The 21,672-nt window shown below is 37.3% G+C and overlaps 1 protein-coding gene across 6 annotated transcripts in view; it reads right to left on the reverse strand.

The window, feature by feature from the left end:
• Window positions 1-21,672, reverse strand: part of DGKB (diacylglycerol kinase beta) — a 377,865-nt gene that overhangs the window by 318,214 nt on the left and 37,979 nt on the right. For 4 of the 6 annotated variants that reach the window (XM_063152375.1, XM_063152358.1, XM_063152367.1 and 1 more), the window contains exon 1: window positions 11,071-11,173. The exons of 1 other annotated variant lie outside the window; for it this stretch is intronic. The gene's annotated coding sequence lies outside the window, so the exon portion shown is untranslated. Of the gene's footprint in view, window positions 1-11,070; window positions 11,174-11,700; window positions 11,779-21,672 lie in introns of those variants that run through there. One more of the 6 variants, XM_063152337.1, reaches the window with a different exon arrangement.

Below are 21,672 nucleotides of genomic sequence, written 5' to 3' on the forward strand. Positions count from 1 at the left end.
ATTAAAAAGTTCTAGCTCCAGAGGCAGGTAATCTAACTCCCTCAAAGTACGAGCATGTTAGAAGATATCTGCATTTGTCTTCAATGCATCTGCTGCAAGGGAAATGACACAAATACAGCTTAGAGAAAACACACAGAAAATAAACTCACAACACCAAAGGTCACACCTCAATAGTAAGAATTATGGTGCACTGATTTTAAACTATACATCCTTTTTTCATCAAAATTTTAAAAGTTTTTAATCAAAACTTGCACATATCTCAGTATATTTAGAAGAAGTAAACTTTAAAAGGAGTAGGAACAGGCATCTGACAGCATCAGTCTTCCTCATTTACCATTGGCTTGCTTTATCATATTTATCCTCTTAAGTTCAGATCCACAGTCTAATACAGTCATCTGACAGCATTCAGTATTCATTAATTTTACTAGTCCAGAAACTTTTCAATAGGTTTTACTAAGACATATCTTCCTGGGCTCAAATTGCCTTGATTTCTTTGTAATGCAATTTTTTTTACTGTACACCTAACAAGGGGCACAGGTCTATCTCATTACTTCAGACTATGAACTATCAGACAATATTTCTTTTAGATTTAGATAACATGTCATAGAACTGCAACTTTTACTAAAAGGATTAAAAAATGATGTCATTCCAAGCTATATACTTTAGAAGCATTATTATTTGCAAGCATTATAAATAATGATGAGTAGTTCATACAGAATAATTTGTGTGAAATATATTGTTTTCAATTAAGTGTGATCATCAAATTCACAGAAGTACAATCCTTGGAAACAGCCTCCCAGTGTGAACAGTCACACTTAAAAATTAAGATGTTGTTTACACCTTCTTTGGTATTTAAAATATGACACCTTAAAAAATTATGACAGTAACAGCTTTGCTTAAGTATCTTCACAGATGAGCACACAAAGCAGACAGACTCAGTATTAGATTTTATTCTAAACTAAAATTATCTGAGGATTTGGTCCTCTCTTCTTGTAACATTATTTTTTTAATGACCTAGTCTTGTATTATAAATCTTAGGTTATGTTTTAGACTTCATAGAGACATTCTATGGCTTCTGATAAGGGTGTGCAAAACTGAGGCTCAGTGAACCCCAATCTGCATGAGGCATCTAATGACATGTTTCCTCAGCTGTAAATGACCAGGCACAATGCTCCATGTGACCAATGCCAACTCCACGTTCCCACTGCTATATAAAAAGAGGATGACCGTGGTGATGTTGATTTTTGTAAAAATAATCACAGAAATATTGCAATATAATGCCAAATATTTAGTAGTAATGCATACACACATAGCCCCAGTTACAGAGCTGATTTCTGTTGGGCATATGAGAGAAATAAAAACATTTATCTTGTACTGGGCTTCATTCAGCTCTAATGTGACCCCAGCCAGGGTTAATCACTTGGGTCAGAACTGTTTTCTAGCTACCACTTCAAAGTGCAATTCCTGTAAGTAACTAAACTGTCAGATGGATTCTGACAGCTACAAATTTAATAACATTCATAACTGCAATGAATATTTGCTGCCATATTCAGCATGTAGTCAATAGAAATTTATACAGAAGGCATGCACACTTATATAAATACACCCATGTTCTAAATTAACAAAGTCCAAATATTTATGGACTAGGCAGCAGAATATTTTGTATTATATTAAGATCAGAAGATTGGAAAACACAGAAAAGCAAAAAAAAAGTAAACTTCCAAAAATATTTTTAAAATATTTTTTGTTTTAATAATTCTTTAAATGAGTAAATTTATGCAAGATGTGTGACACATTATATTGTTGCATAGGGTATATTTTAAAAAAAATTAAGTTCACCATGTATTATTGACAAAGAAAAACAGCCCTTTTCCAATGGATTTATTCTAGTTTTTATTATAGCCGTACCAATAAAATATTTAACACAGGCACAAAAACGTTTTTAAGGGTAGGTACAGGAAAAGATTTAGAGAGTTGACACAGAATTTAGGTATCATATAGGTACTAAATCCTCTAATAGTCTGATTGTCCTTTCTCTTGCTTGCTAATGCTATCCTCCACTTCCCACTGGAATAGATTTATATACCTCAGCATTGACAAATCTAAAGTAATATACATTAAAAAAATCGTAGCAATACACTTAAAGTGATGACCAGTGAGCTCATCACTGATGAATTACCACTCAAAACATAATAAAAATTTGAATTATAATCAGAAAATATCAGCTCAGTGCCTGACAGCGTTCAAAAATAAAATGATTCAGAAAAAAATTCAGAATAAAACAATGTGTTTCATTGTATAGATCCCTGGTATACTTGCATTCTCAATAACATGCAGAGCTTTTTTGGATTTTCCAACTGATTACAGCAGAACTGGAAAAAGAGGACAAAAAAAGAGGGAACATAAAAAATAAGAGCACTCTAGAATTCTTCCATCTTCAAAATGAAACAGGCCTATCTCCAATAGCTGTAAAATAATAAATGTGTAGGGAGTGTTGGAACCTGAAGGAACACTCTGGACATCCTCAGCCTATTCTTCTATTCTTTTCTTGATAATCACTGGGGACATCATGCTAGTCCAGACAGACTTTCATCCAGTAAAGCTATCCTTGTGCTTTTAAGAAGGATGAAGAACGATCCCTTTCCCCTGCCCCACTAATAGTACCTTGATAAGGATATATATAAACTACAGTGAACTTTCAGCACTGAAAGTGTGCTGAAAAAATACAACAAAAACCCAAGCAAATTACCCCCCGCCCCAAACAAACAAACAAAACCAGACAAACTGATGAAGAGAAATTCTTTTTCTCTGGAAAAAATAACCAAATGCTATGTTTACCACACTATGTAATGTGGGTGTTCACTTGCAACATACACAACAAATACCTCCCACAAAAACAGAGAAACAGCCATACAAAGTATTTTACTGGCAACATATAGTTTCCAAAAAATATCTAAATAATAACCAATGAAAACATCCCTTTTAGTTTTAATTGTGCTTGCCATCATTTATAGAATCCAACTTCAACTATATTGAGGAATGTAACTGCATTATAAACTCTTCAGAAGAATCCATCTACAATACACAAGATTCTTCTCCATGATAAACTTAATGATCATATGTAAGGTCTTCATCATGCTATTTACAACCATTTTAAGGTGTTTAATAGTATTATGAGGTTTTTAAAGTATTAAGTTAGAATGGTTATGCAGTCATGAACTAACTTTGCCTCTTCTCCCATTCTCTTAGGCTATCTTAAAAAAATATTCAGGGGAGTACGTGTTAAATCTGAAGAATCAATGACAACATTGTTGAAGACAAGGTAAGACTCAGTATTGTCTTCTTTTCTTCAATACCCACGGGTTGAAAATCATTGCCACAGTTGTTCTGCCTTCAGCTGCTTGATTTTTTAACAGTTTAAAATCTCTCCAAACTTAGTGCCTTGCACAAGGAACTTTCCTTTGAACAGCCACACTATTTCTTGCAAATCCCTAAAACATTTAAATGGCTGTGGAACACTCTGGTTTAAGGTGTTTGAGACATTCAGGTTATATAAAGAAAGTAAACACACAGGTTAAATGCATCTCTGTGCACTGTCCACATGTCCCTCAAACATAGAGCTGGATGAAAATCAATTTTGATATTAACATGCAAAATTATCTAAACATGTGATTCATGTTCATTTGTTATTATGAAGCATAGTTATGAACATACATGTTGGTATGAAAAGCACAAGGCTCAGAAACAAGATCTCATACTGGAATATGGGCATCAAGCTCCCTGAAGAGGAACAGCATTTCATTCCTTCATGGGTTAATAATTTGCTCTCCGCTTAAAAGAGATGGCACCTGCTCTGTCAAACACATATTTGCATTTCCAAAGAACGAGAGCAGCAAACAAGACCAGGGGAGGAGTAATGAAACTTTTCCTGAATAAATTTAAAAACTCTATATGGGGAAGGGATGAAGCATTTGAATCTGAATGAAAACTGCAGAACGTGACAAGAAATATGTACAAGAATTGGAAAACCTTTCCTGCTTGAGATGCTCTCCAGCGAAAACTGGCCAAGAATGTAAATAATGCAAGACAAACTGGAGCTTGACCGAATAGCAAATCCAAAGAGTTGTAACTTGTCAGGATACACAGATTTTGATCTGATTTTAGTAAAAATAAACAAAGCTGGAATGTCTAAGTTCTACGACTGCTGCCATTAAGTCCATGTTCCACAGTAGTTTATTTTGGATTTAGAAAATAATGCTTTTATTTAATTTTACTTTAAGATGGTAGATGAATTATGGATGAATTACAGAAGCTCTCAAGGTTTCTAGATGATGAAAGCATTCCTCCACCCCCATAGGAGTCATTATCCCTTTAGTCAGGGTCCTGGACTAATCATGCAGAACTCACTGTCTCCATACATCATCCCATTAGGGTACTGAAAGGGTCATCTCTTTCTTTAGATGGGCAGCACTTTGAGTCACAAATGTAAGATCCAAAATGAAAAAGCTTCATGGAGTGACCACAGTTATCAGGCATGTGCCCTGAACTAAGATAAGGTCAGAGGGAATAAGGCCTAAACCCTGAAGGAGTGCTCTTAAAAGTATACAATCTTTTCTACAGCTCACATATTCTTATTAGTTTCCTTTGCAGTTACCTGCCTGTTAAACTCCACTGAAATATGACTGTCAGCCATAAAACTAAGATTCTACAAATTCTTCTGTCATTGACAGACGACCTACCCTAACTTTATCAGCTCATCAGACCGAAATAAGAACACAAAAATTCTTAGAAGAGACTTGAACAAGCTCTTGTTCACTGAACAGGCAACTAGATATAAGTACTGGAGCATCATCAAGACTCTTTCTCAACACCAAACGAGATATGTAAAAATCACCACCCTGGTGTACTGTGCAATACAGGGTAGAAAAATATATTGAACACTCATACAAGCTGGTTTTGTAGTTTCTGGGTGAATATTTATAGGAAAAAGTCTGAGACAAAACATAAAGCTTTTGTACGAGGAACTATTTTGAATTTACAAAGGCAAAATATTTCACAACTGAATATGATATTTTACAATGTGAGGAAAAGAAAATAACCACTTGGCATTTTAAATTTAAAGAGGAAGTAAAAGAACACTCTTATCAGAGTACTATACTGTTTTTAATAACATCTGATATTCAAAGCTGGGAGTTTTCCCAGGGTTCCTCCAGTCATTCTACTTCTAAGAAATAAGTCGTGTCAACAGCACTAATCCTAACAAAGGACAGTGCAAATTTTTATAATTTTTATATCTCTGTTATAAGAGATCATCTATTGCTTAAAAGGTTTGAATTCTTTGACATAGAAATTGTCAGACTGTTTAAACACAAACACAAACATTGGTGCTTTTAATGTAAAACCAGACAAAATGACCCACTGCACTTCCTGAGCAGAAGAAGCTGCAGTACTACACAATTTTAAATTTACAACAGCATATGAAGACAAACCTTTTCACAGATCTAGTAGTTTTTCAATGTGTATGACATGTAGAACAAAGTAAACCTAAATGCATACGGCTTCAGATTTTCAAAGTAAATCCAGAATTTCTAGAAAGGTTTGCAATTTTATTTTTCATTAAAAAGCATTGCTGGAATATTTTGTATCAACAAGGAATTAAGAAAGACTTTTTGGTAAAAACATGCCATTGTTATGTTTTTGGGACATGAAGAAAAATAGAAATGCTCCAGTCTACTTGTTTATTTAGACATGTTTAAAAATAGGTCCTTTGATATTTAACTTCTGCTACATGGCCCGTTCTAATGAACTACTGTTTTAAGGCTATTTTACTTTGTATTTATATTCAGTAATGCATGGAGAAGACTTGACACTTTCTTAGGAGTTCAATTCTTCCTTACCTTCCTAGCTGAGAAAATATCCAAGGGTATCATTTATCTCACACAAAGACGGATGTCTCAAAATTGTATTTTAAACTGTGAACAAGTCACACCAGCCAGGCACCCTTTATAATGAATTGAGAGACCTGGATACATTCAGAATGCGCTTCAACTGACCTATAAAGGATGCTCACCTTAAAATTAAAATTTCCCCCAGCAGGTGCTTTTGACTTTCCATTAGTAATAATAGGAGAGACAGAAGGTAGCCAGATGGTATTCAGATATTGAACAGAAGATAGAATAGACACACTAATATATATTTTTAACATTTTAAAAACTTTATTTCTAAATCATGACCAAGCTATCAAAATCTAAAGAAATAGGCAGAGATATTGAGTAAAATATTCTAGGGGTGTACAAAAGCAGCATTGTGGTTATAGAAAGGAGATTAAATCGATTTCACATATCTAAACCTAAACCTTTTCGAGGAATTTTAAATTTTAGAAAAAGGTTTTCATTGATGAATAAATAGAAAAAAGTAATTGAAAAAAATAAAAAAGGTAAGAATTATATTTCCTTTTGCTTGCTTAATTCATTCCTGCTTATAATCACGAATCTCTCAGTTTTCATCTACTTCAGGATCAATTTTTGGCTATAAATGTTATCTCTTTTTTTTTTTTTCTTTATTCTCATTTTTTTTCTTTCTTCCTTTCTTAAAACCTATTTCTGGCTAATATTGTCTCCCATTCGCTTGATTAATTCATAAATTCATGCAGGAAACAGGAGAAAATCCACAATTAAAGAGGCAAAACCAGCAACAGACCCAGTGGTTCATATTCTTATGTCTAGGCCATAGCCTCTAGATTTAGAAGAAAACACTATTTTTCCTTTCAGAAGACAAGACAGCAAAATTTGCCAATTTCACACCACCTAAGATTTTCTCCTTGGCTGATACCGCTGCCTTACTATTTGCCATTCCTCTAATTCACTTAAATTTAGCTTCTCAGCTCTCTAAGACCACAAACATACAAATATGTCACTGCATGGAAAAGCCACATACACTTCAAGAGCACCCAGGATTGATTTCAGGTAATTTCCAAACTCAAACCAGTGTATAAATCAGAAGGGTCCACCTGGGGAAAATTTAGTCCAAAGAGAACGAATTTGACTCATTGCTTTTACTTTACACAAAATGCTCTAAAGGACAAAGGAGAAAAGAAATTTCTATTAACTCTGTGAGTTTTCCCTATTGCCCAACTAAACCAACAACACATGGGAATGCTTCATAATAACCACAAGGCAACCCAAAAGGCAAGCAAAGCAGCATATCACAGCAGAAAACTCACAGATTTGGATGCAGAAACATAAACTTTTGTGAAAATTTTCACTATATCTCTTGAAATTGTTACTATTGCAAGAACTAGAGTGAGCTTCTTAGTTCAACTACTGAGCACTAGGCATCTCATTAAATGTCTAATCAAAAAAAACCCTTAACATTTTCAAACCAAGTAATCAAAATGTGGCTGAAAATCAACCTAAAGATAAGTAAGTCACTCATGGCATTTGTGTGCCACTAAATATTTCTGATACCATAAGAAAAGTCATTCCTAAAATCCTTAACAAAGAAGAAAGAAGTATCTAGAGTTCATTTTAGTCATGATTTACTACAGTAAATAACAAACATCTAAAAATAAAAAGCCAATTGGTCCCCAGAATTGGAAGTCTAATTATGAACACTGAACTGACAAACATGTCTACAACTCTGCTTCTCTTTATTTACTTTTTAAAAAATTGTTTAGGCAAAACAATAGTGCCAGAGTTGTACACTTACATTCCAAACATGTATTAAGGGGTAGGACAAGAAATAATTTAACAGCCTCCAAATACTTACATTTGTTAAGCTTTTAAACTTGTGGCAAACTAACTATATCCCTTCAGGGCTAAACTACTGCAAACATTATTCAGAGAAGTCTTATTTTCTTCAGAAACAATTAAAAAAGAAAATGTGTTCTACATTGCATAAAGCTGTTTTACAGGGTGTTTGGGGACAGCTACTCGTCTCAATTCCAACTAAATAAATATTTATTTCTCAACTTCCTGAATTAGCCTAAATACTTTACCTGCATAAGATCATTTTTATCCATAGCAAGAGCATTATTAGTGCACTGAAAACTAGGTCAGGTTGACAAAATCAAGATATCAGTTTCAAAGCCCAAATCTTTAATTTTTTTTCACTCTTTTAGGCAAGGTATTAAAAATAACTACAAACATCAAACTCTTCTCAGTGGGACCCAGCATGTCACTTCTTCATCTTTCCAGTACTGTCAATTTGCTAGTTTAGCTATAAAAGAAGTCTCTGGAGAGAAAATTATTAATGAAGTACTGTTATGAAAAACTGAAATTATATACAAGTAGTTGTCTTAGGTCTTCTATTACTGTTACTAATTATTTTGTAAGTGCTACAGGAAACAAAAAACTGACTGAAGAAACTCACAGCGGAAGGTCAAGAGGGTCTTTACACGGAATTCTTGTCATAAAATGTTTGTTTCTAACCTTTTATACCAATTTCTATTGATTAAACTAGCTGTGACATGTTATAATTCTTCAGAGTAACACCTGGAACCTAATCTACACAAGTGTCAAAGAAATTGGGAATTACATCCAGAGCAAGGTGTAGTCCATATTCTTGATATCTTTTCCACTTTAGAAAGTAATGCAAAGCTCGGTGGGAATTCCTGGAGCAGGCTGCAAACTTTACTTGAAAGGAACAAGCTGTAGGGAGCTTTCAGGAGGCCAGCATCCTTTTCCTTCCACAGCACTTCACGGTATTGATGTCTCTCAGATTTGACTGGGAGAACTTTATCATAACTTAAAAATAAACATAAACATCTTTCACAAGTAGCTTCTCCTTTCCACAGGAAGAATTCTGTCTGAAATCCACTCGATCCAGCACACCAAACCACAGAACAAGACCAATTGTTTCTGTAACCCACTCCCTTCTAATTGTCACCACTCCTCCATAATTCCACATACAGATGAAAATGTTTCATCATCCACTTCTCATCGAGACCTTAAAGAGACTTGTTAAAATTGTATGCAGAAGGCTTATGATCTAATAAAGGTCATAGCAATTCAAAGAGAATGAAAGATCATGTACTATCCATACTCAAGGAGCATCTGGACGATGCTCTTAGTCACAGTTTAGTTTTAGTTAGTCCTATGAGGAGCAGGGAGTTGGAATCAATGATCTTCATAGATCACTTGAGATATTCCATGATTCTATGCTATATGCTGTTAGTTTTTATTACACTAAATACAATGCATGACTTTAAGCTATTATCTTTCATTCTATATGTGCCACTCACAAGAACTCAGTGCTGCTGACACGCACACACAAAAGAAGCCCAGTCCAACTACCCAGCCAGGCAACTGAAGTTTTCCAGCGTTAACCTATCACTACCTTTACTCCCAAATGAGCTATTTATACTCTGTTTTATCAAAATGCTGCTCTAACAGGTTTCCTACAACTCTCTTATTATTCCTGTTCAGTGATCTCATTCCACAGGCAAAAGGTACCTAGACGCATCCTATAGTGACACCTAAATGACAGTTCCAGAGCAGAAAGAGCGCAGAACCTCCTTATAAGTAAAAGCCTAATACCTAGTGCTCTTTAAAACAAATAACTTTATTATTTTCATACTGTATGAAGTCTTAAAATATATCTGTTCATTCATGCATTGCTACTGAATATTGTTCAAGACACCTATAGGTGTTCAGAGAAGATGATTTCAGCTGGTACGTAACTATTCATATACACTTCTTCCTTAAAAAGTGTAAGAAAGGAGGGTTTTCCTAAACCTGCCTAAGAACAGCAATGTCTGATATTTGCAGGCCCCTAAATCAGATTAACAATTGTACCTAAATATTTGGAATTCACAGTGTAAAACATATCGCTCCACAAACATTTCAGATTGTTGGACCATTGTTCCAGGTCTTCCCTGCCATGCTAAACAACAAAGTCCTTCTACCTCGACAAATGAACAAGAGACAAGGGAAGCCCCTGGAGGAAAGTGCTGCTTTGTGATTCCCCACGTTTCTTGATGCTTGTTTTCCTTCTGTACTAGATAGACATTTCAGGCTCTGAGTAATACTGGATTAACACTTTGGGGAGATGCAAGGGACTTATTTCCTGTCATGTTATCCATAAAGCATAGCACAAGTCCAGTCATTTGGGAATGCATATTAGGTTCTTGCTATGGATTTTTTTCCCGGACACATAATGACTTTCTAAATACGTGCATCATACCGTTCAAGTGCAAAGAAAAACTATTACCCTGCTACATTAGGTCATTTAACCTAAATGGGAGTAGGAAATGTCGAGTAGCTTTTATAAAAACTTAAAAGACTAGATCTCCTGCTACAATTACTGGTTTTCCCCATCCTGTTGCATTGCCTTTTTTTATTTTATGATAGGGTTTTATAAGTTTTCCTTTTTTTTTTCTAACCTCATATCAACCAGACAAAACTGCTCTTGAAAATTAATAAAGTTCTACCCAAATTTGTAGAAAAACAGTCAAGCAATGAAGAACTGAAGACCCTACAATCTGCTTGTTTACCAGAAAAACAATACCTACGATACAGTAATCTGATGAGAAAACCTTTAATCCATCCCCAAAACAGGACGCTCACAATGAAAAATGTAATTACATTCACCTCTGATAAATAAAACTGTTCTTAAAAAAGAATCAGAACAACACTGGGCCACAAAACAAGCAAACAAAAACCACCAAAACAAAACAAACCCAAAACACAACAATGAGCTCGTAACATCAACGCGTAAAGTTTAAGAAGAACAGCCTTTAAAGCCTAAGTTTGTATCTGCATCTTTTGTTTCCTGCCCTCGCTGTGTTCGCATCTCCCCTGGATGCCTCAGCACTTCACCGCTGTGAACCCGGCTATCAGGGGCAGCATCAGGACACTGACTGAGGTAGAGCAAAGTGATATATAGGTCGACGAGGCAAATTGGCAGTAACTAGAAACCAACGCGACGTGTCGTGACAAATCCAACACACCGCGGTAAGCTACAACTTTCAGCTGAGCCCCTCCGCTACGCCCAGACACGCAGCCGCGCATCGCGGCCCCCCCAGTTCCGCGGCTCCCGGCGCTCCGGCCGCCCAGCGACTCGCGAACTTACTGCAGTGCGATGCGGGCGGAGGGAGCGCTCGGCCCCGGGATGCGAGAGAGCCCGGCGCCCTGGGCAGCCGCGGGACCGGCCATCCAGCCGGGCCACCGCCAGCCGCGGCGGCGACACCGCCGCCCTCAGCCCCCCGCCCCGCCCCGCCGCCGGCTGCCGCAGCCCAGCGCGCCCGGCCCGGCCCCGCGGGGTCACCGCCGCCCTCGGCCCCGCTTCTCGCCGCCCTCCGCGGCACAGCGCGGAGCCGGCAGCCGCCCTCCCTCCTCTCGGGAACGGGCAGGCGCCTCCGGGCGGCGCGGTTTTAAGCGGCGGTGCGCCAGCACATCTCCCACCCCCTTCCCGGCCGGGCGGCAGGGGGAGGGGAGAAGCGACACACACACACACACTCACACACATACATACACACACACACACGCAGAGACACCCCCTCCGCAGCCCCTCCCGCCCCCGCGCAGCTGCCGTACCTGTTGTCCAGCGCCCGCATCCCCCGGGCGTCGCCCGCCGACTGCGCGCCCGCTCCGCGCCGGAGCAGCGGTGCGGCAAGACCCGCGCAGCGCTCCGCAAAGCTCCGCTCCCCTTTCTCCGCCCGCCGCCCCGCGCCGAGAGGCGCTAAGCCCGTGCAACACTTACCCAAAGTTTACAGGCTCTCCCCGCCGGTGGCGACCGCCCAGGGCTGCCGGTCGCCCTTCCCGCTGCGAGCTGGCGGGGCTGTGGCAGCGGGCGCGGGCACGGAGGGCCGAGCGCGGCCCGCCCGCTCCCACCTGCCCGGCCGGAGCTGCCGCGGGGAAAGGCGCCGGGAAAAGGCGGCGGCCGCGGAGCGGCTCCCACGCAGGTGCGCGGGCACTGCGCCGCCGGAGCCCGCGGCTCAGGGAGCCGGGAGAGACTGCGCCCTCCTGCCACGGCACCGTCCGGTCCTCGGCAGCGCCGTGCCCCGGCAAGGCCGGCCCGGCAGCCGCCTCAGCAGCAGCCCGCCGTGCCCGGCCGGGGAACCTTGGCTCAGCCCCGCTTTCCTCCCGCACCTGTATCGGAACCTCTCTGAGGGTAGCAACAGCCCTGCTAGGGCCTGTAAGAATTTGCAGATTTACTCAGAAAGAAAAAATGAGGGACCAGAATATCTATGTCATGGAAATTAACGTCCTTGTGCCAGTGCCTACCATTTAGCAATTCACAGAACTAGGGAGCTGATCAAACTTTCACTGACAGGTTCCCAGTGTGTTTAATGAGAGATTTCTGTGCACTACCAGCTTCTGTCTTCACCAAGTCTTGAGTGGTCACATAAGCCTCAGAACTTAAGCTGGGAACCTGATTCTATGTTTAATTATAATGACATTCATTTCTACTTATATTCGCTTTGTTGATATATGGCACGAAAAGACTAGCTTTGAAAGATGTTGTAGGCAACGTAGATGATATTTAGTATATTGCTAATAATTTAATATAATAAATCAATTGAAGTTTGAAAATAAAAAGTATTTACCAGCATGTTTTGGTTTCTTTTGTACATGTATCCATTCTTCCTTTCCAAAATGTTCATTTAAAGAGTTTAATTTTCATAAGACACATATTCTAGCAATTCTCGGACCCTCTTTATTTTAGGAACCATGCAAAACCATGCCAGCCTGATTTTGTTTATAGGGAGGTTTCTTAAAGAATTCCTTAATTCACCTAGAGCACTGAACATGGTTTCCTCAGCATAAATGGTACCAGCTCTCTGTAAATTAGCTTCTCCACACCACCATTAAAGTGTTTTGAATTAGCATATTTCCAAAACTCGTTGACACTCCCAACTTTTTGTTTAACAAAAGAGTTCAAAAATTTAGATGAGCTTCCTGTGTATAAGTAAAATGTAACTTCATGTTATATAATGCCATAAGTACATATTTACACTATATACTCAGTGATAAAAAGGCATTCATAACTAAAATTTCACTTTGATGTGGTTTTGATTGTCTTAAATGAACTCTGATTGTATTCTAAATAATCCATTCAATTCTCTTCATATTTTCATAAAACCAAAAAAAACAACAACTTTTTTGTAACTTTGGAAAAATATGTTCTCGGATGCATAGTATCATACCTATTAGCCTTTCAATTGGCATCCAGTAGTCAACCTTATAAATATCCTTCCAAATGCCAGCTTCACAGTTGCACATGCCAAGTACTTGCCTTTAGTTCCCTGTGTCTAATCTATTGCTTTCCCTTTAAAACACTGATTTCAAGAGATTATTTTTCTCCCAGGGGAGGAATTCAGTCCCAGTATATTTGAGCCTCAAGTTACTAAATATGGATCAAAACACTGAAATACAGTGAGTAGTTACTCAATTGTGGTAAATCATTCCAGTGCAACACAAAATTTTTATAGGCCTTGCAATAAAATGTTACATCTCATGGTATGGGGCAGAGGGCAGGTTTTGAATCATGATATTGCCTTAAAAATTGCTTTGAAGCACTCTCAGTTACACATGGTCACATAAAAAATAAAAATTGCTGCAAAAATGTGATCCTAATTAAAAATACATTTTCTTATATTGTGCAGAATTTCCATATATTCACTTAACCTAGGCCTTTACTGTTCTCTTCTACTGTGTATTAAAACAGGGTCCAACTTCAGTTCCTATTGAAATGGCAAATGTCCCAAAAGTTCATTTGCAGTTTGGAATGACAACTCCATTGACCCTTGTAGCTTTAAAACTCCAAAGACAAATTTGGAGGTCTTATGACACAGGAAGAAAACTTAACCCCTTCATTAAACATTTCATTTGTGCTAGGAAAGCAACAACCCTCACACAGGTGCAAGCCAACTCAGTACAGCTGAGCTGTGAAAGATCAATGTAAAAGATGTCAAACTGAAGGACTCTAACATTAAGATTCTTTTTTCCACTTAGGAGATTGCCATCCATATGCCTAGTTTTAGAAAAATTGTTGTAGTATGTGCTGTTTTGAGGACAGGTAGAGGATGGGGATAGATGGGTTATGGTTTGTGGCTAAGGGCTTCCTCAGCACAGAGCTCAGTGGCAGCCTTTGTGCATTAGCACATTTGCATAAGCATCTTTGTTCTGGTTTCAATACAAAGCTCCATCCTCCTGTTCCAGAAGCAGGATGCTGCCCAAACTGTATGTGCTCCTGTCCTCCCCTCCTTTAATCAAGCTACTACCATAAGCAGATTAAAATATGCGAAGAGTTTGTCTGTTAACAGCTCACTCCCTCACAGCAAAGAAAATAACAGATGTCTAGAAGCCATAGCCAGAATTTTAAGTATTAAATTTATTATACTATATACATAGATCTGTGTTTGGATATTTAAATGAATTTTGTTGCTAAGCGTGACTTTAAGTTGCTCATTTAATAAAACTATGATGAACTTGGAGCCCTACATTTTCATATGATTCATGAAAGAATAAAGAACCTAACTCAAGAATCCTAACAGAAAAATTATTCTCGGTTTCCAATATCTTTTATTTGCTTTTCATACACTGCAACAGTCATCTGCAGTTATAGTATATTAGTAGTTTTGAAATAAACAGAATTCAGGCTAATAAAGCTGACTTCAGTGGTGGCATTACTCTACATCACAGGTGAAAACTATTGAAAAGTAGTCTGACTCCATGTAAAATCAGCTAAGGTAACAGCAAGCTATATATAAAGTATTTTTCTGAATATATGGTTTTAAGAAATAAATGTAGTTCATCACATTTCTTAAAGAAAAGATAAATCTTATCAAAATTTGATTCATCTACCTTAGAACATTTTTACACTATATGAAGAGTTTTGTGGAGTAAATGGAATTAAATGGAAAAAAAAAAAACTTTCTTCACAGTAATTCTATACTTCATGTGTTTTCATCAGAAAATGTCAATATAGAGTAGACTACATTGCTCCCTCCCAGAAACAGAAAATTCAGACAAGCAATCAGTAATAGGGATCCAAAGGAATCAAACCATTTCATCAGAAACAAGACCTTTCACAGATTATGCTGGTATCGCTTTACATTAATTATTGTAGTGATAACGATATACCATAGAATAGTATGTATAGTCCACTAGACCCATATACTTATTTACACAGTAATATACCTATACCTACTGACAAAGTTGGGATGGGAAAAATTTTTGTGAAATACTCAAAATACCCAGATGCATTTGGAGGTGATCTATCACTCATATTACTGATATTCTACATGTGTATATATATTCACATATATGTGTCTGTGTATGTGTGTGTGTGTATAAAAGCTAGGGTAGCTGAAAGAAAATAAGCCACAGAGCATACATTTGTACTTGAGAAACTCAAGGACTGTTGAGAAACTAGAGGAAATTACATTAATCTGCTGAACTATTTTTCTGGGCTTGTTATCTAGTATACCAGATACTCTAACAGAACCTTTAGCTATTCTTTCATTAATGCAATTAAGATTTAAGACTGAAAGCATCTAAATTCAGACCTGCTGAATTAACACTGGCATACAAGATTATTTGCTTGATCCAAGTGCTACAGATCAGTCAGTCTTACTTCTGCCCTGGGAGAATCCTAGGCTGACTCCTCTTGGAATACATTCTGAGTCATATGAAGGACAGCAGGATGCGTGGGAACAATCTACATGAATTTACTAAGGGTAAATCTAGCCTGTTCCATTTGACTGTCCTCTGTGATGAACTGACTGAATATATGGATGAGAGAAAAATGGAAGTACCAGTGGATGGTACTTATCTTGGCTTTTGCAAGGCTTTCTATGCTTATTTTCACAACAGTCTCCTGTCCAAGTTGGGACATAACAGACTGGATTGGTGGAAACTAGATGCATGTGCAACTGGTTGGACGGCTGGGCTAAGAGGATATTGGTTAATGGGCTGTAGTCTATCTCAATGCCAATAGGAAGTGTCATTACCTAGGAATATATCTTTATATCTTTAAGGATAAAGGATATGTCCTTACATCTTTATCAGAGACCTGAAGGACACAGAGGAGTCCTTGTTCTTAAAGTCTGCCAGTGAGAAGACTGATTAACCCCTGCCAAGGGTAGGACTGCCATCCAGAGGGACTGAGACATGCTGGAGGAAAGGTCTGACAGGAACCTTGTGAAATGCAAAGGGAAATAAAAACGCTGCATTTCCCTGCACTAGGGAAATAAAAACGCTCAGTGATGGGGCCTGGCTGGAGACCAACTCTTTTGAAAAAGCCCCAAGAGTTTTGTCAGACAGCAAGCTGAGCATGAGCATTGAGTCCTGGCAGAGAAGAAAGCCAGTGCCATACCAGGCAGTAACTAGGGGTGTTATTAGCCCCCTCCAACCAGTATTTTATAGATCACACCTTGAATAATGTGTCATGGAATAATTCTGGCTGAAAAGACTCTTAGGACATCTCAGGATGAAATCAGATCAGGCTAAGGGGCTGAATCCAAAAGATGGAGACATTATAACTTCTGTGGGCAATGTGATTAGTGCAGGAGCATCCTCATGGTGAAGTTGGTTTTTCATATATCAAGCCTGAATCTCTCATTTCCACTTATGCCCATAACCCCATGTCTTCCCCCCATGCCTAACTCTGAAGAGCACATCCCTGCCTTCTTGTTAAATGCCTCATTCATTTAATTCCATGGGCTACTGTTAGATGTCCCCAAATCCAGGCTGGACAACCCTAGTGGTTATACACATTGACATATAGGTGTAGCAGTGCTCAAGTTTCTAATGGGTTTGTCTGAGCTCTGGTTTCATAATATTATCTCTAGTGCATTAAAAGAAGAAATTACAAGTACAAAAGAAGTAAGGACAAAGGCAGTAGAGTAGAGAACCTTTCAGTGAATTGAAACCTTTTTTTCCCTCACAACTTATTCTCATCTTTACCTTCCATGCACAGTTGGGTTTTTTTCCCTCTGTGTTCCTACTTCAAAGAGGGACCTTGGCCAAACCTTAGGTCAGTGGGAGCATTTTCAGAGATATAATGGGGCAATGGGTTGACAAGCTTCTAAAATCCACATGAAAGATACTGTTTGTTTTAACTGGATGCAGGAATGAGCCCTTAGCCATACTAAATGAGAGATGTTTGCTCAGTCTGACAAGATATTATTTAGTTAAAGATTACTTAAGATGCAGATGTCTAACACCTCACTCATTCTGAAACACTAAAATATAAAGACTACTGAGCTCTATACAAATATAGTACCTAACCAAGGCAGGAGGTATGGTCCAAAATGTGCTTACTGTCTGCTTCTGTATGTAGCATTAGAAGAGTAATATGCATATAATTTTCACTACATTTCATTCTATATATATGCAGGATATAAAAAAGAAGCATATGGCTAGCAGACATCAAAAAAGATATATTTATTTATATATCGCAAATATGCATTTAATTTTAAATTATGGTTTTAAGATTAATTACCACATGTATGTTTACTGAACTGTCTTAACTGTGTGAAAAGATAGAACATGTCCTTAAACATTTGTTGAATTTTAACGCATATGGTAGAATCCCTATTTAACACTCAATGACCAATGTAATTGTTACAGGAAGGCTTTTTGTTATAGTTTAAACTTAGTTCAAGAACAATTGAGGCATAATATATTCCCTGTAATTGTTAAAAGAACTGATGGACAGAATTATTAAACTTTGGTTCATTCACAGTAATCATCTAGTGCAGAGGTCATTCCTGTCAGTAAAATACAAAATTAAAGATATTGAGGGACTCCTGAGCCTAGATTTTTTATTCCTCTGTTTTATAAATTTCCTCTAGATTTTGCTTTGCTCACGTTGGTTATGTTAAATATCATGCATGCACATGTGCTTCGCACAGATGGATTAATGAAAAGCCAGCAGTGGGATGTCATGTCTTAAAAAATAAATACGTAGAAGAATTTATAATATTCATCTCCTTGCATCATTTCTGATGAGAAAGACAGAAGTTAGCATAGCTACTTTTACTAGATTCATGAATTGACAGAGGTAACATAGAATGTATGTCTGCCACAGAGGCAATATAGAACTTCTGTGGATTATAGTTAAATAAGTATCAGTACAAACATAGCTGACTAAAGAACTAATGAATCAGTAATGAAGACAAAAATGGGTTTAATTCAATCGAGAAACTTGAAACATGAAAATGAAAAGCATTTAGTGTAGACCAGAAAAGAAAATGGCAACATCTTCCGGGTTGATGCAGCATAAAGAAAGAGCAGAAAGGAAACGGCCATATAGCAATCTAATGGTATTACAATTTTCCTCAACTTAAAAAAGCAACCTATAAAAATTCAGCATCAGAAAAAGAACAAGAATTATAATAAATTATTTTAAAATAGGGTTGAAATTAAAAAGTACACATGTGCCTGTCATTCACAATATTTGAGTATAACTTGTCATAAAACTATCAAGTGAACTAAAATAATTCAAAATTTGTATTTCTAACTAGTCAGACCTAACTAATTAGCCCTACTTCATTTGCATTTTCATTAAATGTGTTTAGAAGAAAAAGTTTTTTTGCAAAAAACAACAGCTAGGAAATATACTATGTTAGTAAACTAGAGTTATATATCAAACTATTTTAGCATGAGTGTACCTAACTGGTGAGAACAATTAACAACACAATCAGCATCAAGACTTAGGGTTTGGGTAATATTGTTCTACATATTCAAGAGTTATTATGGCTGAAAATGAACAGAACTCAAAAGCTGAAATAAATTAGAAATAGTTCAGAAGAATTATCTCTAAAAGGAAATTGAAAAAAATTAGTAAGAGATGATAGAACTAATTACATTTAATTACTTTAAAAGAAAGGTTTTCCAGAGGGCTGATGGAATGAATTTGGAAAAGCATCTCCAAAAATGGCTTGTATCAGAGAAATTTAAGTAAGGAAAGCAGAAGAGGTGGGCTGAACAAGGGAAAAAAAAATAGGAGTACTTTTTCTTCAAGCTGGTAACAAGGAAGCCACCAGCAGTCTTCAAGAAAAACTTTTGTTGGATTCAAGGCAATCAGAAAAGAAGAGAAAACAATAGTGGCAAGCAGGACTACTTAGCACCTACTCTACATATAGGTCTTAAATCTCAGATTCTTACATAGTTTGTGGTGGAATGTAGGATTTTCCTTTTCATCATCTGAGTTTTGTTTTGCTGAAATGTCAGGGATCTATTTAAAGCAGTTGAACAACATATTTTATAACAAAGTAATAAAGGATATTTTGTTACATCTAAAATAAGTAGACCCCTAAAGAATTTTACTTTTATGTACTTGAGGCTGCTGTCTTTGCTCACTGATATGTTTTAAAGTATTTAAATGTAATACGCAAATCAATGTTACAGATACTTCAAGTAACTTGGTTTTATATACATGTTTTGTTAAAAGTTAATAAAATTTCTAGTCTCATTACTTTTCTCTACCATTAAAATGCTTGTGTCTTTTATTATTTTGAACATATTTGTAACAAAAACCTCATTCTACTCACTTTTCTGAGAACATATTCACATATGGCTTCCAGGCAAAATTTTAGAAATTTATCAATGTGTTTTTGCCTTTGTATTTTGTTTTGCAAGATGTTAAAATCTAAGTTCTCTTTTAGTTGTACTGTCGCAGATATCAACATAGATTATTGAAGATTTACTCCATGTAAATAGGATGAAAACAAGGGAACTGGTTTTTGAGAGCAGCAGGATCCTGTGAGCAGAACAGTCAGTGGTTAGTAGACAGCCTAGATAATTTTGCTGTCTGCTCTGGTTCCTCAGTTGGTCCATTATTTGATGTTGACATCCAAGATCTACGCATGTAAAATCAGCACTGTGATTTAAGACTGCATTTTTAAAATTTTCCTTTAACATAACAAACCTCATGTATTCAGTCAGAAAGAAAAACAATCGCCATGTAACGAAATTTCTACTTTCAAAGATGTCCACAAATTTCTTATTTTTGTTGATACTTCATAGATCAATGCCTAGGCCACCAGTGGGCCATTTTCTTTCATATCCCCTTCAGGAGACTAAATATAATACACATTTCAATCATTCCCACTGTAAATACTCAATCAAAGTCTATACAAACCACTGGGAAATTGATTTTTCACTCAGAAATAATGCCAGAAGTCAAAGAGGTAATGTTTCAAAAACTTAGCAGAATCTCAGAATGGTTGAGGTTGGAAGGCAGCTCTGGAGGTCATCTGGTTGTACCCTCCTGCCTCAATCAGCATCACCAAGAGCACATTGCCCAGGGTTGCCCACTGGTTAGGTACATGACCTGAGTGGCCTAGCTCAGATTTCTCTTCCTGAAGCCTCACAAATCTGCAAATCTTCCTTCACAGGAAGATGATTCATCATCCTCACTACCTGTGAATGCCAACCAATACAGAAAAGGTGTCTCAGACAAAGCACAAGAACGGTACTGTACTGATACTCCTACTGAGGGCCAAGAACTTGATTCCACCTTCTGCTTCTTCTGGATTTCAGGATGCTCTTCCACCTAGGGGGTCTATAAAGCCATGTGATGAACTGAATTTTGATACAATAAAATTTCTTTAAATCAAAAGAAGTGACAGAGACAGATTCCACCAAAAACAGATTGAATGTTAAAATTCTATCAGACTGGGGAGAGGACTTTGAACCCCTTCAGAAAATGTTTGAAACAACTTCTTCTATTTTTGATCTTGTCGCTTTCTTATAGTCCTGACAAATTTTAAAAAAGAATTGATGACACTTTATATGAATACCTGTTGGAGATGCCCTGAAATGTCTATTAGATCACTGACTATGCTTTGAATTTGCTTTTGACACTAGTTCAGCTTTTCCATAAATTACCATGATGTCTCAACCATGAAGACTAGAGCCATTTTGGATATGTGAATATGTGCAACACCAGTTTCTAAGCTTTAAAGATAAGCAACATATTGAATTTAGCATTAAACAGTAAGATGCAAGAACCTCGTATGTGGAACTTGATATTAAGTGTTTGCCTAGATAATCTAATCAGTCATTTAAACTATTTTACAGCAAGTCTTTTAACCACTTATATATGTTTTACTTCCCTAGACTGAAATTATCTGGAGCAAGGAGTTTCTCTGATGTGAATATTTATGGAGTGCCAGAACAATGGAGTAGCAAATTTGGTTTGATTTCTAACATAAAATGAGTCCATGGAACTGTCTACATTCCCCTGGCTTATATTAACTACAGCATTATAGCTGTAGGAACATAGGAAATGTTTGCTTCTAAAACCTAAATGAAACCAAAATCAGGAAACCAAACACTAAATACAATGCATCCATTTTCTACTTCTTTAGTTAAACTTCGTAGGCTAATTTTTTTGCACTCAGATTTTGAGTATACCAACTAATTTAATGCTTCTTCTGTTTTCTTTAATTGCTTTAAGAGTTTTTATAATATTTTAGTTTCAATAGCTTTGCAATGCTGAGTCTGTTTCAATGTATAACAAACACTTTGATTAGCCCTTATTTTCAAAACTGTCTTGAATGGAATTACTTCTGTCTGTCTGCTAATATGAATAAACATGTACAGCCCCTTTCAGAACAAAACCCAATCCTGATGCTGAAAATTGTGCTAATTTCTATCACTTATATATTCAGGCTTATTATCTGGAAGCTATCTCCTTGATATTGTGCATTTGCATATG

This window comes from Melospiza melodia, chromosome 1 (assembly GCF_035770615.1).
Source record: "Melospiza melodia melodia isolate bMelMel2 chromosome 1, bMelMel2.pri, whole genome shotgun sequence".
Taxonomy (NCBI): domain Eukaryota; kingdom Metazoa; phylum Chordata; class Aves; order Passeriformes; family Passerellidae; genus Melospiza; species Melospiza melodia.